The sequence below is a fragment of the Saimiri boliviensis genome, chromosome 11 (genome assembly GCF_048565385.1).
Source record: "Saimiri boliviensis isolate mSaiBol1 chromosome 11, mSaiBol1.pri, whole genome shotgun sequence".
NCBI lineage: Eukaryota > Metazoa > Chordata > Mammalia > Primates > Cebidae > Saimiri > Saimiri boliviensis.
Window position 1 is genome coordinate 10,389,876 of NC_133459.1, and position 20,410 is coordinate 10,410,285.

The window sequence follows — 20,410 nt, forward strand, 5'->3', positions numbered from 1 at the left end:
TCCGGTCATTTAAAAGTGCATGCCCCCCAAAACTCTCCCCGCTCCTGCTTCCACCATGGGGCATGCTTGCTCCCGCTTCACCTTCCACCATTAATCAAAGCTCCCTGAGGCCTCCCCAGAAGCCGAGTCATGTTGGCACCATGCTCGTACAGCCTGCAGAACCATGAGCCAATTAAACCTTTTTTCTTTATAAATCACCCGGCCTCAGGTATTTCTTTATAGCAATGCAAGAATGGCCTAATGCACCTTCTCTTTTAAAGTCACCACCTCTGGTCTTCACCGGAGGCACCTTCCCAGCCTTTGGGATGACCACTTTGCAGGCTGCTACCCCTTATTAAAAAAAAGTCCTCTTTCTAAATTCGTATATTGTGTTTCTGTGTGTGTGTGTGTGTGTGTGTGTGTGTGTGTGTGCGTGTGTGTGTATTTTAAAGTTCATAATCCTACAGCCAGGCCAAGGGCTAAAACCCCTCCTAGTTTATTAGCAGGGGTCAAAGGCAGTGGCTCACGCCTGTAATCCCAGCACTTTTGGAGGTTGATGTGGGCAGATCACTTGAGGTCAGGAGTTTCACCAACATGGTGAAACCCCATCTCTACTAAAAATACAAAAATTAGCTGGGCATGATGGTGCATGCCTGTAGTCCCAGCTACTCAGGAGGATGAGGCAGGAGGATCGCTTGAACCCAGGAGGTGGAGGTTGCAGCGAGCCGAGATTGTGTCACTGTACTCCAGCCTGGGCGACACAGAGAGATACCATCTGGAAAAAAGAAAAAAGACAAAGAAATAAAGCATGGGATTGCATAGGCAAATAGAAAATATCATTCTGGTTCAACGTCATGTGGTGTGTTAAGGGGATTTGCTGGGGGTATAGTTGTCTGAGTCTCCTGATGGGTCAGGGCAAAATAGGACTCAGACAAGCAATCACAGCAGGAGAGTTAAGCCTCCAACATCTTTGCTTGTGTAGTATGGGTGAAATGGGATTTTGCAGAATCTGATGAGATTCCTGATGGGTTGTTGGATCCTGTTTTGTGGAGAAATAGATGTTGAACAGCTACTAGGGCAGTGATAATAAAAGGGAAAAAGAAGTGGAAGGTGAAGAATCGTGGGAGGGGGGCTTTGTCAACTGAAAATCTACCCCAGGTTCATTCCACCCAGTTAGCATCAGTGTACGGGGAGCTGATGATAGGTTTGTGATTACTGTGGTCCCTCACAAAGATATTTGTCCTCATGGTAGTTTGTAGCCTATACATGCTGTTGGTATTACTGCAAATAGCAGAATAATACCAATGTCTCAGGCTGGTGGAACCTAGAAAGGTATGAGACCCATACTATAAGCCTCATCTTACGTGGGTGTATTAAGTCCATTTTCACGCTACTGATAAAGACATACCCAAGACTGGGTAATTTATAAAGAAAAAGAGGATTAATGGACTCACAGTTCCACATGGCTGGGGAGGCCTCACGATCATGGCAGAAGGCGACGAGGCAAGTCTTACATGGTGGCAGGCAATAGAGAAAATGAGAATCAAGTGAAAGGGGAAACCCCTTGTAAAACCATCAGATCTCATGAGACTTATTCACTACTGTGAGAACAGTGTGGGGGAAAATGCCCCCATGATTAAATTATCTCCCACCAGCTCTCTCCCACAGCACATAAGAAGCTACCATTCAAGATGAGATTTGAGTGGGGACACAGCCAAACCATGTCAGTGGGTCTTCTCAGGGTTGTTGTGAGGCTTAAATAGCAGGAGTTCCCTCCCTCAACTCTCACTACCTTCACCACCCCCACCCTTCCAATGGGACTGAAGAATAAATTGCTGCTTGTCCCCAGACCCTCCACTTGAGGGGCAAGAATAGCAGCTTGATACGGTTTGGATCAGTGTCCCCACCCAAATCTCATGATCAATTGTAATCCCCAATGTTGGGGGTGGGGTCTGGCGGGAGGTGATTGGATCACGGGGTGGAGTTCTCATGAATGGTTTAGCACCATCCTGGGCACTGTACGGTGAGTTCTCACGAGATCTGGTTATTTAAAAGTGTGTAGCTTTTAACACACTTCTCTCTCTCTTCCTCTTGTTTCTGCCATGCAAGATGTGCCTGCCCCCCGCTTTGCCTTCCACCATAATAGTAAGTTCCCTGAGGCTTCCCTAGAAGCAGAAGATGCTATGCTTCTCTACAGCCTGCAGAACCATGAGCCAATTCAACGTCTCTATAAATCACCCAGATTCAGATATTTCTTCATTCATAGCAGTGCAAGAATGCACTAGTACACAGCTGCCCTGTGCCAAGCTGTGAATATGATCTGTGGTCCTTATCATGGCGCAGCTCCATTTTAGAGATGGGAAGACTGAGACTCTGAGAGGGTAAGAAGTGACTTGCCCAAGGTGTGGAGCTCAAGTTCGGAGGCTATCCCTCACATATGGGTGAGTCGGTGCTTGTCTGGATTTACCCTCCAGCAAAAACAAAGGTAAGATTTGTCCAAGAGTTTGGTCCTCCATTCCTGGTGCCACGGCCCATGATCTGGCCTCAAACCTTTGGCCTTCAGGACCCAGTCCCCAGGCCCCCAGGCCCCGGAGGTAGCTACAGACAAGGTACGGGTAGTGGAGCGTGTGTGTGTGTTTTACATTCATCTTCCAGAGTCCTGTCCCCCAGACCTCAAGCTTTCACTCTGAGTACAACACATAAAATTTAATTAAATTAGTTAAGTCATAACTTTCTGCAATGATTTATATCCACAGGGAAATGTGGCCCTCACTGCTGCAGGATAGACCCAGGGTGCAGAGCCTGGACCAGCAGACTCAGGGAGGCAGGAGGCGGGGCCTGGGAACACAGGTGTGCCCTTCCTGCCTGTCTGCAAGCATTTCATGAGCACCTGCTATGTGCAGGGCAGGGGCAGGGTGCTGAGGAAGTTGGGGCTGGCAAAGCACTGATCCCAGGCAGAAAGCGAGGCTGGGGCATCAGAATTCACCCCAGGAGCCTGCCTTCCATGTCTCCTCCTGCATCTCTTTTTGCCTTTCTTTCTTTCTCTTTCTCTCTCTCTCTCTTTCTGTCTTCCTTTTCTTTCTTTCTTTTCTTTCTTCTCTCTCTCTCTCTCTCTCTCCCTCCCTCTCTCTCTCTTTCTTTTGGTGGAATCTCTCTCTGTTGCCCAGGCTGGAGTGCTGTGGTGCAATCTTGGCTCACTGCAACCTCCTCCTCCCGGGTTCAAGCGATTCTCCTGCCCCAGCCTCCAGAGTAGCTGGGATTACAGGCATGTACCACCATGCCTGGTTAATTTTTGTATTTTTAGTAGAGACAGGGTTTCACCATGTTGGCCAGGCCAGTCTCAAACTCCTGACCTCAAATGATCCCTTACCTTGGCCTCTCAAAGTACTGGGATTATAGGTGTGAGCCACTGCACCTGGCCTTTTCCTGCTTTTCAAATCCTAGGTCTGGCAACGCCTCCTCAGGAAGCCCCCCCTGACTAGCCCAGCTCACCCCACCCCTTCCTGTTGTCTCTATCGCACAGCTAACAATGAGGCAGAGAGGGGGCTCCTTGACGGTGGGCACCGGGTCTCTTTACCCCAGAAACATGCAGCCCTATGTCTCTGATTTTCAACGAATTAGAGAATCCAAGAATGCTCCTGCCGGAAAAACTGAAGGTCAGAGAGGGGCAGTAACTTGCCTGAGGCCACACAGCAGTTTAGTGCAGAACCAGGACTAAAATGCTTCTCTGCCAAGTCCTTTCCCCTAATTATCATAACACCTCACATGTCCTGAGCTTTTTTTTTTTTTTTTTAAATGTGTCTGGCCCTGTATTAAGTACTTAAGACATATAAACCCATTCAGCTTGTCTCTAGCCCCTTAAGGAAGGCAGTAATACTATCATCCTATCTCCACTAATGAATGGGGCCTGGAGAAGTGACAGAATTTGCTTTAAGATCCTTCTGGGTCAGTAAATGATGGAGTCAAGGTTCCAACCTAGGCGAATCACCCTCAAATCCACACTCTTCACCACTGCATCATATTAAAAGCTCACCCGGGGATCCTGAGAGGCTTTGGAGGGCTGTGAACCACCTGGACTTCTGGGCATGTGAATTTTTCAGGGGAGAGAGTCTGGAGCTTTTATCTGATTAGCAAAAGGATTTTGGCCAGGTGCAGTGGCTCACGCCTGTAATGCCAGCACTTTGGGAGGCCAAGGCTGGTTTGAATCACCTGTGGTCAAGAGTTCAAGACCAGCCCGGCCAACATGGTGAAACCCTGTCTCTACTAAAAACACAAGAAATTAGCTGGGTGTGGTGGTGCATGCCTGTAGTCCCAGCTTCTCTGGAGCCTGAGGCAGGAGAATCACTTAAACCCAGGAGGCAGAGGTTGCAGTGAGCTGAGATCGTGCCACTGCACTGCAGCCTAGGGGACAGAACAAGACCCTGTCTCAAAAAAAGGGGTCTAAAGCTTCCAAAATGATGGCTTACTGCTGTTTGTGATATTAATGAGATGGTTAATGATGAGGATGGAGCTGCAGCTGAGCTTAGTGAGGGGGTGTGTGCGCGTGTGTGTGGGTGCGTGTATGCGTGTGCATGTGTGCATATATGTGTGTGTATGTGTGTGCATGTGTGTGCGTGTGTGTGCCTGTGTGTATATGCGTGTGTGCGTGTGTTTGTGTATGTGTATGCATGTATGTGTATGCATGTGCGCACATGTGTGCATGCGTGTATGGGTGTGTATATGCGTGTGTGCGTGCATGTATGTGTGTAGGTGTATGCGTGTATGCGTGTGTATGCGTGTGTGTGTGCATGTATGCATATGCACGTGTGCATGTATGTGTGCGTATATGTATGTGCACGTGTGTGTGCATGTGTGCATATATGCGTGTGCGTGTGCACGTGTATGCGTGTGTGCGTGCATGTGTGTATGTGTATGCGTGTATGTGTGTGTGTGTGTGTGCACATGTGTGTGCGTGTGTGTATGGGTGTGTATATGTGTGTGTGCGTGCATGTATGCGTGTGTGTATGTGTGTATGTGTATGTGTGTGCATGTGCGCATGTATGCGTGTGCGTGTGTGCGTGTGTATGCATGTGTGCGTGCATGTATGCATGTGTGCGTGCATGTGTGTGTATGTGTATGCGTGTATGTGTGTGTGTGTGTATGCGTGTGCATGTTAGAACAAGCTGGGATGAAGGAGTTGGGGGGACGTCCACCATCTCCGTTGTCATGCCCTGCCCTGCGACATTCCATAGTTACTTGCTCTGTCCCCCGGTCAGTAGCCACGGTCATCACAAGACCCAGCCGGGTCCACGCATGTGCCCCCCACGCAGAAGGCTGGACTTACCGCCCACTTCTATGCCATGTTCCATTTCTCTTCTGCCCATCAGCTGGGTATCCCCAGGGCCCGATCTCCACGGTTGTTTTATGGAAGGTGTCAGTTCCCTGCTCCAGTCTCTGGCCTGATGTGGTTATTAGGAACTGCTATAAGAAGAGACAAAACAGGCGAGAAGTGGGGGGCGGCGAGGGTCCCCGGAGCAGCTGCCGGGAACGTGTCATGCCTCATTCCTTGTGTCACTGGAGCAAACTCTGCGTTGCTGCCATCACTTCCTATTTAGAACTGCATAATCATTAGGACACGCATTTGGAAACAATTAAAAATGAGCTGCCGACATGTGGCTAATTTTGCTGAGGCTGCGTTGATAACATTAATCTGGAGAAAGGGGAGAAGATGGCGGGGCAGGGAGTATGTGAATGATGGAGGCCCAAGTGGCTCCTGGCTTGGCTGCTGTTTCATTCTTTTTTCTTTTTTTGAGATGGAGTCTTGCTCTGTTGCCCAGGCTGGAGTGCAATGGCACGATCTTGGCTCACTGCAACCTCCAACTCCCAGGGTCAAGTGATTCTCCTGCCTCAGCCTTCCTAGTAGCTGGGATTACAGCGTGCGCCACCACGCCCTGGTTAATTTTGTATTTTTAGTAGAGACGGGGTTTCACCATGTTGGTCAGGCTGGTCTCGAACCCCTGATCTCAAGTGATCTGCCCACCTCAGCCTGTGCTGGGATTGCAGGTATGAGCCACTGCGCCCGGGTCAGAACTGATTCAAATTCTAGCCCTTCCCCTCACCAGCGCTACAATTTTGAGCAAGCCTCAGTTTCTCCATCTACAAAAAGGGGATAACACTACCTACCTTCTGTCATTCTGATGAGGATGAAAAGGGAAAAACGTATAGAAAGCGCTTAGCAAGGTGCCAGGTCTGTGTGTTCCTGGAATGTTGTAAATGATCCCCATGCTGTATGTGGTGAGTAGCCACTCAACTACTTGTGAGTCCTTTCATGCAAACAACCTGGTCTCTTGCAGCTCCTGCTCCACTCTTTCCCGGGGCGGTGAGCTGCTGTTAGGCATGTTCTGGGTGACCTCTGGAGGCGCATGCTCTACTGTGTGCATGCAGCATATACACAGCATGTCTCATTCACATCTTTTTTTTTTTTTTTTTAAATATTTTTAAATATTCTCTTACTTTTTTTTATTGCATTTTAGGTTTGGGGGTACATGTGAAGAACATGCAAGATTGTTGCATAGGTACACACATGGCAGTGTGATTTGCTGCCTTCCTTCCCCTCACCTATAACTGTCATTTCTCCCCATGCTATCTCTCCCCACCTCCCCACCCTCCGTCCCTCCCCCATTTCCCCCCAACGGACCCCATTGTGTAGTGCTCCCCTCCCTGTGTCCATGTGTTCTCATTGTTCAACACCCGCCTATGAGTGAGAACATGCGGTGTTTGATTTTCTGCTCTTGTGTCAGTTTGCTGAGAATGATGGTTTCCAGCTTCATCCATGTCCCTACAAAGGACACGAATTCATCGTTTTTGATGGTTGCGTATGGTGTATATGTACCACATTTTCCCCGTCCAGTCTATCATCGATGGGCATTTGGGTTGGTTCCAGGTCTTTGCTATTGTAAACCATGCTGCAATGAACATTCGTGTGCATGTGTCCTTATAGTAGAATGATTTATAATCTTTTGGATATACACCCAGTAATGGGATTGCTGGGTCAAATGGGATTTCTATTTTTAGGTCATTGAGGAATCGCCACACTGTCTTCCACAATGGTTGAACTAATTTACATTCCCACCAACAGTGTAAAAGTGTTCCTATTTCTCCACATCCTCTCCAGCATCTGTTGTCTCCAGATTTTTTAATGATCGCCATCCTAACGCATGAGATGGTATCTCAATGTAGTTTTGATTTGCATTTCTCTAATGACCAGTGATGATAAGCAGTTTTTCATATGTTTGTTGGCCTCATGTATGTCTTCTTTTGTAAAGTGTCTGTTCATATCCTTCTCCCACTTTTGAATGGGCTTGTTTGTTTTTTTCTTGTAGATGTGTTTTAGTTCTTTGTAAATTCTGGATATCAGCCCCTTGTCAGATGGGTAGATTGCAAAAATTTTTTCCCATTCTGTTTGTTGCCGATTCACTCTACTGACTGTTTCTTTTGCCGTGCAGAAGCTGTGGAGTTTGATTAGGTCCCATTTGTCTATTTTGGCTTTTGTTGCCAATGCTTTCGGTGTTTTGGTCGTGAAGTCCTTGCCTACTCCTATGTCCTGAATGGTTTTGCCTAGATTTTCTTCTAGGGTTTTTATGGTGTGAGGTCTGATGTTTAAGTCTTTAATCCATCTGGAGTTAATTTTAGTGTAAGGTGTCAGGAAAGGTCCAGTTTCTGCTTTCTGCACATGGCTAGCCAGTTTTCCCAACACCATTTATTAAACAAGGAATCCTTTCCCCATTGCTTTTTTCAGGTTTGTCAAAGATCGGATGGTTGTAGATATGTTGTGTTGCCTCCGAGGCCTCTGTTCTGTTCCATTGGTCTATACCTCTGTTTTGGTACCAGTACCATGCTGTTTTGATTACTGTAGCCTTGCAGTATAGTTTGAAGTCTGGTAGTGTGATGCCTCCTGCTTTGTTCTTTTTGCTCAGAATTGACTTGGCTATGCAGGCTCTCTTTTGGTTCCATATGAAGTTTAAGGTGTTTTTTTCCAGTTCTGTGAAGAAGGTCATTGGTAGCTTGATGGGAATAGCGTTGAATCCGTAAATTACTCTGGGTAGTATGGCCATTTTCACGATGTTGATTCTTCCTAACCAGGGAATGTTTCTCCATCTGCTTGTATCCTCTCTTATTTCGTTGAGCAGTGGCTTGTAGTTCTCCTTGAAGAGGTCCTTTACGTTCCTTGTTAGTTGTATTCCTAGGTATTTTATTCTCTTTGTAGCAATTGTGAATGGCAGTTCGTTCTTGATTTGGCTCTCAGAGACATGATTGTGTATCTAGAAGACAATCATCTCAGCCCAAAATCTCCTGAAACTGATAAACAACTTCAGCAAAGTCTCAGGATACAAAATCAACGTGCAAAAATCACAAGCATTCATTCACATCTTAAACCTCTATCCATGGCTGGGCACGGTGGCTCATGCCTGTAATCCCAGCACTTTGGGAGGCTGAGGCAGGCGGATCACCTGAGGTCAGGAGTTTGAGACCAGCCTGGCTACATGGTGAAACCCCCGTCTCTATTAAAAATACAAAAATAAGCCAGGCATGGTGGCACTTGCCTGTAATCCCAGCTACTCTGGAGGCTGAGGCAGAAAAACCGTTTGAACCTGGAAGGTGGAGGTTGCAGTGAGCCAAGACTGTGCCATTGCACTCCAGCCTGGGCCGTAGAGGGAGAAGAGAGAGATTCCGTCTCAAAAAAACAAAAACAGAAACGAAAAAAAATCTCCATCCAAGGGTGTGCTTCTTGCTATTCAAATGAGCACAGGATCTGAGCACAGTGACTCATGCCTGTAATCTCAGCACTTTGGGAGGACAAGGCGGGTGGATCACTTGAGGCCAGGAGTTCAAGACCAGCCTGGCCAACATGGTGAAACCCCGTTTCTACTAAATATATAAAAATTAGCTGGCTAGGTGGCAGACCCCTGCAGTCCCTGCTACTCGGGAGGCTGAGGACCTCTCCTACAGAGGAGGGCAGGGACCGGGTCCTTCAACACTTGATGCCGATTCGTCAGATGCTTCTCTGGATTCCTGAAGTTGCCTCCCAACCCTTCTACTGCTCCTCCGACCCTCCTCCTCGCAGCCAGACACGACACAGCAGCCAGGGGCCTCTTGGTAAAACACACATCGGCTCACGACTTTCCTCTGCTCGAAACCTCCGGCGGGTTCCCATCTCAGAGTGAAGGCTCCAGCTGTCCTGTGGGCTCTCTAGGAGATGTGATGGCTTCGAACCACAGAACCTGTCCTCTCCCAGTTCTGGCGGCCAGAAGTCTCCAATCAAGGTGTCGGTGAGGTGGGTTAGATAGGCAGTGTGGTCACAGCCCCCCTCAGAGGGGAACAAACTTGCCAAAGGGACAGAGAAAACAAACCGCCTGACCCTGCATGGGCTGTGTCCTGGCTCGTGGTTAGAATATCCTGCAGCAGGGAGGGAGAGGAGCAGTGGGGAAATCCCCGCCTTCACACAAGCCCAGAAACCCGTGATTGCTGTGCTATTTTTTTTTTTTTTTTTTTTTTTAAGACAGTTTCACTCTGTCACCCAGGCTGGAGTGCAGTAGCACCATCTTAGCTCACTGTAATCTCTGCCTCCTGGGTTAAAGCGATTCTCCTGCCTCAGCCTTCCGAGTAGCGGGGAATACAGGCGCCTGCCACCCACCACGCCAGCTAATTTTTGTATATTTAATAGAAACTGGGTTTCATCATGTTGGCCAAGCTGATCTTGAACTTCTGGCCTCAAGTGATCCACCCTCCTCAGCCTCCCAAAGTGCTGTGATTACAAGCATGAGCTACCGCACCCAGCTTCTCATTTTAATGGCAAAAAGCACATTCCTAGATGGAGATTGTTTTTTTCTTTTGAGACGGAGTTTCGCTCTTGTTACCCAGGCTGGAGTGCAATGGCGCGATCTCGGCTCACCGCAACCTCCGCCTCCTGGGTTCAGGCAATTCTCCTGCCTCAGCCTCCTGAGTAGCTGGGATTACAGGCATGTGCCACCATGCCCAGCTAATTTTTTATATTTTTAGTAGAGACGGGGTTTCACCATGTTGACCAGGATGGTCTCGATCTCTCGACCTCGTGATCCACCCGCCTCGGCCTCCCAAAGTGCTGGGATTACAGGCTTGAGCCACCGTGCCCGGCCCGGAGATTGTTTTTGTTGTTGTTGTTTTTTTTGAGATGGAGTTTCTCTCTGTCACCCAGGCTGGAGTGCAATGGCGCAGTCTTGGCTCATTGCAACCTCCACCTTTCAGATTCAAACAATTCTTCTGTCTCAGCCTCCCGATTAGCTGGGATTACAGGTGCCCACCACCATGCCCAGCTTATTTTTGTATTTTTTAATAGAGACAGGGTTTCACCATGTTAGCTAGGCTGGTCTCGAACTCCTGACCTCAGGTGATCTGCCCACCTCAGCCTCCCAAAGTGCTGGGATTACAGGCGTGAGCCACTGCGCCCGGCCCTGGATGGAGATTTAAGATGCGAATGAGACATGCTGTGTATATACTGCACGCACAGCAGTAGCGCATGTGCCTCCAGGGGTCACCCAGAACATGCCTAACAGCAGCGCCTCCTCCCATTCCTTGAGGAATAATCAGGTAAGACTCCCATAAAAGGACTTTCCCCAGTGTCTTCAGTGCTGTCTCGCTCCCCAGCAGCCCGCTCTCACCCAGCTCTGAGTTTACTTTCGCTTTACAACAACTTTTACTTTCTTCTCTTTTCCATTTTTTTTTTGAGATAGGGTCTCGTTCTGTCACCCAGGCTGGAGTGCAGCAGCGTGAGGCGTGATCATGGCTTGGCCTCAAGCGATCCTCCTACCTCAGCCTCCCTAGTTGCTGGGACTACATTCGTGCACCACTGCACCCAGCTAATTTTTGTATTTTTTTTTTTTTGCAGAGACAGGGTTTTGTCACATTGCCCAGGCTGGTCTCTAACTCCTGGGCCCAAGCAATCGGCCTGCCTTGGCCTCTCGAAGTGCTGGGATTACAGGCATGAGCCACCGCACCCAGCCTACTTTTATTTTGGACTTGCTCTCAAATGAATTCAGGAGCCTGAACGGGCCCAGGGCATCAGCAGGCCTGCTCCCTCTCCCTCGGGAGTGTCTTTCCTGGCCTCTTCCAGCTCCTGGTAGCTGCTGTGCTCCTGGGCTTGGCCGCTTTGTGTTTTCTGTGCTCACACGGCCTTCCCCTCGGTGTGCCCGTGTCTTCTCTTTATTCTGCCTCTTACCTCTCTCCCTCTCTCTCTTAAGGACACTTGTCACTGGGCTTAGGGTCCACTCAGATCATCCAGGACGATCTCATGTTAAAGTCCTTCATTTAATCACATCTGGGAAGAACCAATCAGATCGCAGTCACCGGTTCTGAGGATCAGGACATGGACGTATCTTTTTGGGGCCACTGTTCAGCCCACTGCAGCCTTGTGGAGATTCCGCCTCTCCCCACCTCCTTTCTCCCCATCGCCGGCTCCAGCCACAGTACTCTCCATGCAGTTCCCTAAACAATCCCGCCTCGGGTGCCTTCAGGTACACCCCCAGCCTGTGTCCTTATTTCTTTCACAGCTTTGCTCATCTGTCACCTGTCCGGTGAGGACTTCCTGGCCGCGCTGTTGAACTCCATGGAACACCCGATTGCAGCTCCTCACCCTTTTCCAGCCTTATTTTTCTCCACACCACCTACTGCCTTTCACATCTATCGTTTTACTTATTGCTTTTTATTTAGTTAGTTCTTTAGAGACAGGGTCTCACTCTGTCACCCAGACTGGAGTGCAGTGGTGCGATCTTGGCTCACTGTAGCCTCGACATCCTGGGCTCACGTGATTCTCTCACCTCAGCCTCCTAAGTAGTGGGGACTTAGAAGTGTTAGGTGCAGACCACCACGCTCGGCTAGTTTTTGTACTTCTTGTAGAGACAGAGTCTTGCCATGTTGCCCAGGCTGGTCTCAAACCCCTGAGCTCAAGCAATCTGCCCGCCTCAGCTTCCCAAAGCGCTAGGACTTACAGGCGTGAGCTACCGTGCCCGGCCCGTTTCACTTATTTGTTGATCATCACCCCCCTGGAGAATAACCTTCATGAGGGCAGGGACTTTGTTTTGTTCATTGATCTGTCATCCCCTGCATCTAAAATTGTGCCTAACACACAGTAGGTGCTCAAAATCCATTTGTTGCTATATGAGTGAATCCGTCTGTAGACTACAGCACGAGGCACTGCGCTATGCTGGGAACAGAGCTGTGGCCCACCTAATGCGCCCCCGGCACCCTCAGAACTTACCTGGTAGGGAGGCAGGTGGGATCTCCATGTCTGCCTTGCTCTCCTCTCCTTTAGAGGAGAGGATCGATGGAGAAGACCAAGCACTGGGTGAGGGCAGGGAGACGGGTTTCCATCATCTTGAGCAAGAACTATCGGGAGCACCTCCTGTGTGCCAGGCCGGAAGCCAGCAGGTGAATGAGATGGGCCCCAGGAGGGCCACTGTCCTGTCTGCCTTGCTCCCCGCTGTACCCCCAGCACCCAGTGCATCTCAGGTGCTCGGCAAGATGTGCTGAATGAATGAATGACTCACCTCTGCCCTGAATAGGAGACAATGCATGGGGGAAATCAAGGTGAGTGCCCAGTACTGGCCCAGAATCAAAGTCCTTGGTCTGTAACAAGAGTGTGCTATAGAGAAAGGCACCAGGTCCATGGCAAGTCCCTCCCGTGTATGAGATGACACACAGGGACACCATCGATGTGTCTCAGCAGCAAACCTGCCCGAGAAGCAGCTGTTCCACCAGCTGATGTGGCCCCCTTGGCTTTGCTGACCCCTGGGCTAGTTAGTGTCCCAGGCCGCTGGGGAGGGCCCTCTGGTTGGTGGTGGACTACCGGCCCCCGGCCCCGAGGGAGGCCTTGGAACTCTCCAGAGCAGGGAGCAGCTCTCCTCTCATGATCTCCAGGCTGCCAAGCCCAGAACAATGGACTGAAGGGCATGTCATCCATGAAGGGCCCAACCTCTCACCCAGGAAAGCACAAATCACTACGTCACCTGTCATCCCCTCTGCCACCTGCAGTTCCAGCCTGGCCCTGCTGCCGGCTGCCAGCTGCACCCAGCTCCCCGGGACCATCTTCAGCAGCTCATAGAGGCTGCTGGAGCCTGTTCAGGTCCAAAAGGGAGAAGAGAGCAGGTGGCTGGGCCTGGCCATGGGGTTCCCAAGGCTGCTCGCAGAGGACACTTTCTCTGTCTCCTCCCAGGCTCATGCCCGACATCGATGCCCCTGAAGAGTGATGCAGGCCCATTCATATGCAGCACCAGGGACCAGAGATCTAGAGCCAGACCGGGCTTCCACTCCTGGGGACAACTGGGCAGGGAACCCCAGTCAGCTCTTTGCTCTTAGATGACCTTAGCCTCAGAGTCCACGTGGGGAAAGAAAGCCATGTCCGAATCTGGCCTCTTAGCAGCAGGTAGGGGCCAGACCTCTCAGGCAGCTTCCCCGCCGGGGTCTCCCATCATCCGACCTACCCGAAGGAGGCCAGGCTCCGTGTCTCCCACAGGCAGGTTGTGAAAGACAAGCTGCCCGCCTGCCCGCTGCAGCCGGGCAGGCCCGTCAAAGGCAGTAATTGTCAGGAGAAGTTTGCCAGTGGAGTGAAATGAAGAGCCTTGAAGGCATAAAGCGTTGGAGCTGCCGATAAGAAGCTGTTTTATACACACTTTCCCCGGATTGGAACCAGAACACAGGGGCTTTTTTTGGTCATTTGAGCCAACGATTTTATGTCCCAAGAAGGCCAGTGTGGGTTTGAGGGAGATTCAAGTGGAACAGCCAGCCACCATGGAAGCCTTGGGGGGGGGTGGTCTGTCTGCCCAGGGCCCCCTTGGTGGCCGGAGGGTTTCCTGCTCTCTTGGGCTGCTTCTGGGAACACCCTCAGAGCTGCCCGGAAGCCCAGAGCCCTCTGGTCCCCAGCCACCCTGCTGTACTTTTTCCTGTGCCCATCTCCACCCACCCAGCTCCAGAACTAGGGGCCAGGCCAGGTAGGCCCGGCAGGGTACCGGGAAGATGAATGGATTCTCTACTGATCCCGGTAGACCCCCATCTTTTCCACCTCGAGGGCTCCTCTCCTTTTATATAATTTGGTTTAAGTGATGCAGATTCCTGGTGGAAATTTTTTTTTTTTTTTTTAATGTAGTCTTGCTCTGCCACCCAGGCTGGAATACAGTGGTACGATCTCAGCTCACTGCAACCTCCGCCTCCCGGGTTCAAGCTATTCTCCTGCCTCAGCCTCCCGACTAGCTGAGATTACAGGCACCTACCACCACGCCTGGCTCATTTTTGTATTTTTAGTAGACACAGGGTTTTGCCATGTTGGCCAGGTTGGTCTTGAACTCCTGACCTTCAGGGATCGGCCTGTCTCAGCCTCCCAGAGTGCTGGGATTACAGACATGAGCCACCGTGCCCAGCCCATGGTGGAATATTGAGAAAAGGAATGAGCACAAAGGAAAAAATTAAAATTGCTATCCACCTTTTCACCATTGTGTGCTGTGGTTTTCCAGGGCTTCCTTTCTGTGTCTTCACAAGCATGGGCTTTGCCACGCCTGCTTCCTTATGAGCTGCTCCTGCCCACCACGCCTCACAGGATCAACGTCGTCTGTGAGGCCTCCTCCATTTGATGTCCATCTGGTCCATGGGGTCCCACACGACCCTGGCTGTGCTTTCTCATTCATTGATTGAGAGCTTCAATATGATGGCAGCGACTATGGGTCCAGCCAACATGCATACATCAACTTTCCCTTCCTGCATCACAAGCGCATCTTCACGCCGTTGAAAATGATCTTATGTAGATGAGCAAGGCGTTATTTATTTCGTGTGTAGGCAATCGTGAGTGTGTGTGTAGACCCCTTGTAATCAATTGGTCGCCCCTTGGGCTCCGTAGCTGCCTTAGGCTGGGAGGAGCTGGTGAAAGCACCCAGTGTGTGTGGTGGGCTTTGGGAAGGGATGGGTTTGGACCTGCCGAGTGGCCCACATATAGATGGGTCCACTTGAAACATGGTTTGTGGTTTGCCATATTCGCTTCCAAATTCCCTCTTCTCCTAGTCTGAGTTCCTCGGGGGAAGGCGGTGTTTCTGGACCACTTTCCCAGCCCCCTGCCTCTCCACCCCAGGAATGGCCTGGGGCAGGTAACCTACTAACCAACCCCTTGTAATTCACCCACTTCAACTTCAGCATAGACAGCTGGCTGGACAGTGGGGGAGGGAGACGCGGGACAGGGCAGTTTGGTGGGTGAGAGAATTGGAAAGGATATGGTCACGGAAGACTAGGAGGGTGGCTAGGTGGGGCACTAAGTGGGGGCCACAGAACAGCCTTTGAAATGAAAGGAGAAGACTCCCCAGGTAGAAATTGCCAGAAGCAGAGGTGGGAAGACACGGAGATTCAGCCTTCTTCGGGGTTTGGCCAGTAGCTAGCAAGAATACAGAATCTCAGAAACTCCTTAACTCCTCCCTAGGGAAATCCCCACCCCACCACCCCACCAACCGTCAGGCCCCCAACAGGGAGTAATCCAGCTGCTGCTGAAGATCTTTCTAAAATAAATCAGACCCCATCACTCCCCTCCAATGGCTTCCATTGCTTCTAGACTCAGATAAACTTCTAATGACGGTTCGTGGGATCCCTGAGATTTGGCCCCTGCCAGCCCCTTCCACCTGACGACCCATCTCTTCTCCTCCCTCTATCCCAGCCCCAGGGACCTCTTTGCTGTCCCCCAAACCCTCAAACCCTGAGCCCTCTCCTCCCCCAGGGTGGTTGCATCAGCTGTTCAAACCTCTGTCAAGGATACTCTTTCTGGCCGGGAGCGGTGGCTCATGCCTGTAATCCCAGCACTTTGGAAGGCCAAGGCGGGCAGATCACCTGAGGTCAGAATTTCAATACCAACCTGGCCAACAGGGCGAAACCTCATCTCTACTAAAAACACAAAAATGAGCTGGGTGTAGTGGGGCGTGCCTGTAATCCAAGCTACTCGGGAGGCTGAGGCGTAAGAATTGCTTGAGTCTGGAAGGTGGAGGTTGCAGTGAGCCGAGATCACGCCACTGCACTCCAGCCTGGCAACAGAGCAAAACTCTTCCCCTTCAAAAAAAGAATGCTTTTTCCCCAGACCCCTGCAGGACCACTTCCTCCTCATTTTTTGGATACCTCCTTTCGTGCCACTCCCTTGTGTTGAGGCCTGTCCTGCCACCCATGATAGAGTACCCAGCCTGTCCTTTCTTCCCATCTCACTCTACTTTCACTGCTGTCACTATCTGCCATCAGAGATGCTTTTGGTTTTTAATTTGTTTACACACATTGGTCATCCATCTCTTTCTCTACTGTAAGATCCACAAGAACTGCTGGAGCCCTAGCACAGTGCCCAGAATATAGTAGGTGCTCAATAAACACCTGTGGAATGGAAGGATAAACAGGCTGGGTTTCTTACTCCCATGTGAAGCAGCCCATGGTGCTTTGGGAAACTTGTTGAAACAGACATAGATGGGAGGGAGAGGTGTCATTTCCAGGACGGGGCCAGTTGATTGGTAGGGGCTGCCTAGGCTGAAAAAGGGTTTGAGGTCACGGGTGGCCTCTGTGAGAGAGAGGTCTGTGATCAATCAGTAATGCCTGCCACGGTCATACAGTCAGGAACAATGGCACGTGTGCCATATAGCTGACACCCCGGGATTAGACTGGAAGCCCCCTGGAAAGAAAGAGGAGCCTTCTTATTCTTCCTGTGGTACCGTAGCAGCGGGGACGGGCTAAGTGCTTGGCCATGACTGAGGCTGGCTGATTGGCCAACTGAGAATTGCTCAACTTTGAGGCCTGGGCTCCTGAAGAGATAGGAGAAAACATCTAAGCCAATGGTTTTCAATTTTTAAAAAAAAACCTGCAGTGTTCTTTCTTCAAAGGACATTTTACATGAAGCTCAGGATATTAGCAGATGAAAGCAAAGCTGTTCTGGCTGAAGCTGCGTTTGGGGCCCAGAGCCCTGCCTGCCTGCACCACCCCTGCCCAACCAAAGTCATTTCTGAGGTACCTCCAAGGAACCCGATGGCTTCCCTGAGCCCAGTCTGAGAGCCACGAATGAGGAAACCAAGCTCCAGACAGGGGTAATGACTAACCCAAGGTCACACTGTAACTAGACCTGAACATACTTCTCCAGACTTCCAGCGGAGTGCTTTTTCTGACACATCTCCAGGGTCTCATCCAGGGCAGGTGCCCTCAGCTCTGGACTGAGCTCTGAGACCAAGAAAGGACATTCTCCACCTCCTTGGGGCCGGGTAGTCACCTGGCCAGCCATCTCTCCCCAGACCTTGAGACAGAGAGAACTGCCCCTCCCGGCACGGGCCCAGCCAGGGTGGCGGGCATCTGCCCTGTTGATCTTGCTCCTGGAGCCCCGGGGTGTGTTGGAAAACAGCTCCCTCTCCTCGACAGCACTTTATTAATTAAAGCATTTTCCCTCTTTGGTAGCAGCTGCTTCGAAAGAGATCAGTGAATGTTTAATTCATTGGTTCCGAGCTGCTCCCCCAAACTCCCCCCAACACCTCCTTCCTTCAAAGTGCTTTCCTGGGAAACCCTCCCGGCACGAGGGCTGTTTCCCTGCTTTTCCGCAGAGCTGCCAAGCTGCCTCTCGCCACGCTCCTCGTCGGCTAGCTGAAAATGATTTGTTATTCGGCTCCAGAAATCTATAAGGAATCAGCAAAGCTGGGTGCACGCCCGGGTTCCCCTCCTTGAGACGGTTTAAAAGGCTGTGATTTGTCGAATTACTACATGAGTACTTAATAATCATCTTCCTTGGCCGCTTAGAGGCAAAAAATGAGGGCATTGATTACCAGTGACGCTGATTAGAGGCTGCGGCTCCCCAAGGTGTGTGCGGGGTGGCGAGGGGTGCGGCTGGCTTGAGGGCATCTCTGGAGGGACCCCCATCCTCTCGCAGCTGTGGTCAGCAGAATCGAAGGGCCCTGTAGCCCTGGGTCAGGCTGTGGGCTCATCTCCAGCAGGGCCACATGGGGCCAGTTTAGGGGTGATTGCTTCCTGCAGGAGCTTGCCGACCACGGGGCTTGTCTGCACACCTGTACACACTCTGGGATTCCCATTTCCACCTCAACCTCCTGAGCTCTTGAAAGATCCAGCCTGAGTTTGGTGGCTGGGTCTATGGAAACCCTTTCCTGCCTATCTGGGCTCTGCTGTGTGAGGCTTGAGGCTAGGGAGAGACTTAGTTCACAGGAGCCTGGTTCAGCCCTTCCCGCCAATTCATGGTGCTCCCATGAACCGCTCCTTCCACGGGTGTGCCCCGGGATTATGTCCAATTCCTCTTTCTCTTCCACCCACTGCAGAATGTGTGCAGTAGTGACGTCACCACATCAACTAAGTTTATAACCAGAAGCAAATCCCGGGTAACTCTAACCCTAACAACCCTAACCCTAACCCTAACCCTAACTTTAGGGTTACCAGGGGCAGACCACCTGGGGCATACCTCACCCTGGACAGGGACAAAACAGGTGCCTCAACCCTGCGGTTGGGACCCACTGACTCAGTTGGGGAAGCCCCATGGTTCCACCACGTGGGATTCCCAGTCAGTAAGTTCGATCTGCCCACCGGCCTGGGGATCCCACCCAGGAGAAAAGCTGGTAGCTGGCCCTGCCACATTCAAACCCTGGAAAGTATTCATGAGAATCTTAGAAAAGGTAGGAAGAGGAACCGGTATCCACGGGGCACTTAGCCTACGCAGAGACTGTGCGAAGGAGGGGACAGTCATCAGCTCACTGAGTCCTTGCCCAACCCTGGGAGGCAGGTGCCACTTGGTGGCTGAGTGAACTGAGGCAGGTGGAGATTTGTAACTGCTCCATCACTCAGGATATGAGGCAAGTCTGGACTGGCACCCAGGGCTGTCTGACCTCATGCGGGGTTTCTAACAGGGCTTGCTTCATCAGACCTGGCAGGGCGGCTTCATACCAACACCAGCCGCGCAGGGTGGGACACAAGCAGCACCAGGCTGGGTAAGGGCATAGATCCGGGATCAGGCAGGTTGGGTCCTGACCCCTAACAACAGCCGTGTGGACCTGTGCAAGTCACCGGACCTCTTTCTGCCTCAGTTTCTTCGACTGTCAAAGATACCTCCAGGGCTGACCTCCTAAGGTTACTGTGAAGATCCCTTTATAGATTATTTCAGGCAATAAATATTCAGCAAGCGCCCAATATGTTCTAGAAAGATCCCCGCCTTGGTCTGCTCGTGGGAGGTGGACAACCCATATATTAAGTAAGTTGGCGATGAGATGGGCTAAGAGGGAGAGCGGAAGAGGGTGGAACGAGGATTCTGAGCGCTGGAGGCAGGGCGGGGTCGTGTGTGTGTGTGTGTGTGTGTGCGCACACGCCTGTCCTGTTGACTGGGATCGGAGCAGCCCAAGTCCCAGGATCAAAGCACGGAGGGGAATTAGGTCAGGCCACAGGGAGGAGGAGAAAGCCAGCCCAGTGGGCCAAGCAGGCATCTGCGGAGAGTGGCCCAGAGGGACGAGCCGGTGCAAAGCCTGAAGGAGCATGCCCTGGGTGCTTAGGGTGGCTGGAGCAGAGGGCGTGGCAGCATCCCAGGAGACGAGCAAACCAGGGGACCTCAGGGGTCTTCCAGAGGACCTTGGCTTGCCTCTGAGTGGAGCTGAGGCAGTGAGCCAACCCGGCCGGAGGGCTGCGCGGAACCCCGACACAGGGCGTGCCGGGAACTAGTCCTGATTCTTCCTTATTCCTTTCCAAGGACTCTCTTTTGTGTAAGGGGACTGGATGGCATCCCAGTGCAGCCTTGCAGAGAAGTTTTCCTCTTGCTCCTGGAAGGAAATTGACCAGAGGCTTGCCCCATTGTGTCGGCGTTTGTGTTCCTGTTCTTGCCATGGAGACAGGCTTCTTGGTCTGGCTTCCCACTGAAAACAAGTGCATTTAGTAAAGGGAGGGCTCTGCACTGGGCAGGAGAGGGGGGCGAGCAAGGAGGAGCGAAGGGGGAAGGACAGCAGGAGAAGAGGAGAGAAGAAGGAGGGAAGAAAGAGGCAGAGGAAGAGAGGGGGCAGGAGGAGGGAGAAGGAGGAAGAAAGATGAGGGAGGAGAGGGAAGGAGTGGGGAAGGGAGGAGGAGGAGTGGGGAAGGGAGGAGGAGTGGGGAAGGGAGGGGGAGTGGGGAAGGGAGGACGAGGAGTGGGGAAGGGAGGAGGAGGAGTGGGGAAGGGAGGAGGAGGAGTGGGGAAGGGAGGAGGAGGAGTGGGGAAGGGAGGAGGAGTGGGGAAGGGAGGAGGAGTGGGAAAGGGAGGAGGAGGAGTGGGGAAGGGAGGAGGAGTGGGGAAGGGAGGAGGAGGAGTGGGGAAGGGAGGGGGAGTGGGGAAGGGAGGAGGAGGAGTGGGGAAGGGAGGGGGAGGAGCACCACAGCGGAGCTGGGATGTCATGCAGCCCCATCAGCTTGGGGA